Here is a 4,512-nt window from a genome sequence, read left to right as displayed (position 1 = left end):
TGGGATATAACTAAAGACCTGAACAGTCAGATGGGATATAACTAAGAACCTGTACAGTCAGATGGGATATAACTAAGGACCGGAACAGTCAGATGGGATATAACTAAAGACCTGAAGAGTCAGGTAGGATATACAGTGGGGCAAAAAAGTATTTAGTGAGCCACCAATTGTGCAAGTTCTCCCACTTAAGAAGATGAGAGAAGCCTGTAATTTTAATCATAGGTATACCTCAACTATGAGAGACAAAATGTGGAAACAAATCCAGACAATCACATTGTCTGATTTGGAAATAATTTATTTGCATATTATGGTGGAAAATAAGTATTTGGTAACCTACAAATAAGCAAGATTTCTGGCTCTCACAGACCTGTATTTTCTTCTTTAAGAGGCTCCTCTGTCCTCCACTCATTACCTGTATTAATGGAACCTGTTTGAACTTGTTATCAGTATAAAAGACACCTGTCCACAACCACAAAGAGCTGTCGAAGGACACCAGAAACAAAATGGTAGACCTGCCCCAGGCTGGGAAGTCTGAATCTGCAATAGGCAAGCAGCTTGGTGTGAAGAAATCAACTGTGGGAGCAATAATTAGAAAATGGAAGACATGCAAGACCACTGATAATTTCCCTTGATCTGGGGCTCCACGCAAGATCTCACCCCGTGGGGTCAAAATGATCACAAGAACGGTGAGCAAACATCCCAGAACCTCACCGGGGGACCTAGTGAATGACCTGCAGAGAGCTGGGACCAACGTAACAAAGGCTACCATCAGTAACACACTACGCCGCCAGGGACTAAGATCCTGCAGTGCCAGACGTATCCCCCTGCTTAAGCCAGCACATGTCCGGGTCCATCTGAAGTATGCTAGCGAGCATTTGGATTATCCAGAAGCAGATTGGGAGAATGTCATATGGTCAGATGAAACCAAAGTAGAACTGTTTGGTAGAAACACAACTCGTCGTGTTTGGAGAAGAGAGAATGCTAAGTTGCAACCAAATAACACCATACCTACTGTGAAGCATGGGGGTGGCAACATCATGCTTTGGGGCTGTTTCTCTGCAAAGGGAACAGGACGACTGATCCGTGTACATGAAAGAATGAATGGGGCCATGTATCGTGAGATTTTGAGTGCAAACCTCCTTCCATCAGCAAGGGCATTGAAGATGAAACGTGGCTGGGTCTTTCAGCATGACAATGATCCCAAACACACCACCCGGGCAATGAAGGAGTGGCTTCGTAAGAAGCATTTCAAGGTCCTGCAAAATCAGATGGGATATAACTAAGAACCTGAGCAGTCAGATGGGATATAACTAAGGACCTGAACAGTCAGATGGGAAATAACTTAGGACCTGAGCAATCAGATGGGATATGACTAAGGACCTGAACAGTCAGATGGGATATAACTAAGAACCTGACCAGTCAGATGGGATATAACTAAAGACCTAAACAGTCAGATGGGATATAACTAAAGACCTGAAGAGTCAGGTAGGATATAACTAAAGACTTGAGCAGTCAGTTGGGATATAACTAATGACCTGAGCAGTCAGATGGGATATAACTAATGACCTGAGCAGTCAGATGGGATATAACTAAAGACCTTAGCAGTCAGATGGTATATAACTATGGACCTGAACAGTCAGATAGGATATAACTAAGGATCTGAACAGTCAGATGGGATATAACTAAATACCTGAGCAGTCAGTTGGGATATAACTAAGGACCTGAGCAGTCAGATGGGATATAACTAAAGGCCTGAGCAGTCAGTTGGAATATAACTAAGGACCTGAACAATCAAATGGAATATAACTAAGGACCTGAGCAGTCAGATGGGATATAACTAAGGACCTGAACAATCAGATGGGATATAACTAAAAACCTGAGCAGTCAGATGGTATATAACTAAGGCCCTGAGCAGTCAGATGGGATGTAACATAGGATTTGAACAGTCAGGTGGGATATAACTAAGGACCTGAACAGTCAGATGGGATATAACTAAAGACCTGAGCAGTCAGATGGGATATAACTAAAGACCCGAGCAGTCAGTTGGGATATAACTAAGGACCTGAACAATCAGATGGAAAATAACTAAGGACCTGAGCAGTCAGGTTGGGATATAACTAAGGACATGAGCAGTCAGGATGGAAAATAACTAAGGACCTGAGCAGTCAGATGTGATATAACTAAGAACCTGAGCAGTCAGATGGGATATAACTAAGGACCTGCAAAATCAGATGGGATATAACTAAGAACCTGAGCAGTCAGATGGGATATAACTAAAGACCTGAGCAGTCAGATGGGATATAACTAAGGACCTGAACAATCAGATGGAAAATAACTAAGGACCTGAGCAGTCAGGATGGGATATAACTAAGGACATGAGCAGTCAGGATGGAAAATAACTAAGGACCTGAGCAGTCAGATGTGATATAACTAAGAACCTGAGCAGTCAGATGGGATATAACTAAGGACCTGAACAGTCAGATGGGAAATAACTAAGGACCTGAGCAGTCAGATGGGATATGACTAAGGACCTGAACAGTCAGATGGGAAATAACTAAGGACCTGAGCAGTCAGATGGGATATAACTAAGGATCTGAGCAGTTAGAATGGGATATAACTAAGGACCTGTAGAGTCAGATGGGAAATAACTAAGGACCTGAGCAGTCAGATGGCATATAACTAACTTGAGCAGTGAGATGGGATATAACTAAAGACCTGAGCAGTCCGATGGGATATAACTAAAGACCTGAGCAGTGCGATGGGATATAACTAAAGAACTGAGCAGTCAGTTGGGATATAACTAATGACCTGAGCAGTCAGATGGGATATAACTAAAGACCCGAGCAGTCAGATGGGATATAACTAAGAACCTGGGCAGTCAGATGGTATATAACTAAGGACCTGAGCAGTAAGAATGGGATATAACTAAGGACCTGAAGAGTCTGATGGGATATAACTAAAGACCTGAGCAGTCAGATGGGATATAACTAAAGACCTGAGCAGTCAGATGGGAAATAACTAAGGACCTGAGCAGTCAGATGGGATATAACTAAGGACCTGAGCAGTTAGGATGGGATATAACTAAGGAACTGAAGAGTCAGAGGGGAAATAACTAAGGACCTGAGCAGTCAGATGGGATATAACTAAGAACCTGAGCAGTCAGATGGGATATAACTAAAGACCTGAGCAGTCCGATGGGATATAACTAAAGACCTGAGCAGTCAGTTGGGATATAACTAAGGACCTGAACAGTCAGATGGGATATAACTAAGAACCTGAGCAGTCAGATGGGATATAACTAAAGACCTGAGCAGTCCGATGGGATATAACTAAAGACATGAGCAGTCCGATGGGATATAACTAAAGACCGGAGCAGTCAGATGGAATATAACTAAATACCTGAACAGTCAGATGAAATATAACTAAGGACCTGCACAGTCAGATGGGATATAACTAAGGACCTAAACAGTCCGATGGGATATAACTAAAGACCCGAGCAGTCAGTGTGGATAAAACTAAGGACCTGAGCAGTCAGATGGGATATAACTAAGGATCTGAGCAGTTAGAATGGGATATAACTAAGGACCTGAAGAGTCAGATGGGAAATAACTAAGGACCTGAGCAGTCAGATGGCATATAACTAACTTGAGCAGTGAGATGGGATATAACTAAAGACCTGAGCAGTCCGATGGGATATAACTAAAGACCTGAGCAGTCCGATGGGATATAACTAAAGACCTGAGCAGTGCGATGGGATATAACTAAAGAACTGAGCAGTCAGTTGGGATATAACTAATGACCTGAGCAGTCAGATGGGATATAACTAAAGACCCGAGCAGTCAGATGGGATATAACTAAGGACCTGGGCAGTCAGATGGTATATAACTAAGGACCTGAGCAGTAAGAATGGGATATAACTAAGGACCTGAAGAGTCTGATGGGATATAACTAAAGACCTGAGCAGTCAGATGGGATATAACTAAAGACCTGAGCAGTCAGATGGGAAATAACTAAGGACCTGAGCAGTCAGATGGGATATAACTAAGGACCTGAGCAGTTAGGATGGGATATAACTAAGGAACTGAAGAGTCAGAGGGGAAATAACTAAGGATCTGAGCAGTCAGATGGGATATAACTAAGGACCTGAGCAGTCAGATGGGATATAACTAAAGACCTGAGCAGTCCGATGGGATATAACTAAAGACCTGAGCAGTCAGTTGGGATATAACTAAGGACCTGAACAGTCAGATGGGATATAACTAAGAACCTGAGCAGTCAGATGGGATATAACTAAAGACCTGAGCAGTCCGATGGGATATAACTAAAGACATGAGCAGTCCGATGGGATATAACTAAAGACCGGAGCAGTCAGATGGAATATAACTAAATACCTGAACAGTCAGATGGAATATAACTAAGGACCTGCACAGTCAGATGGGATATAACTAAGGACCTGAGCAGTTAGGATGGGATATAACTAAGGAACTGAAGAGTCAGAGGGGAAATAACTAA

The sequence above is a fragment of the Bombina bombina genome, chromosome 1, assembly GCF_027579735.1.
Source record: "Bombina bombina isolate aBomBom1 chromosome 1, aBomBom1.pri, whole genome shotgun sequence".
In the NCBI taxonomy this organism is placed as follows: domain Eukaryota; kingdom Metazoa; phylum Chordata; class Amphibia; order Anura; family Bombinatoridae; genus Bombina; species Bombina bombina.
This window is presented reverse-complemented; position numbering follows the sequence as displayed.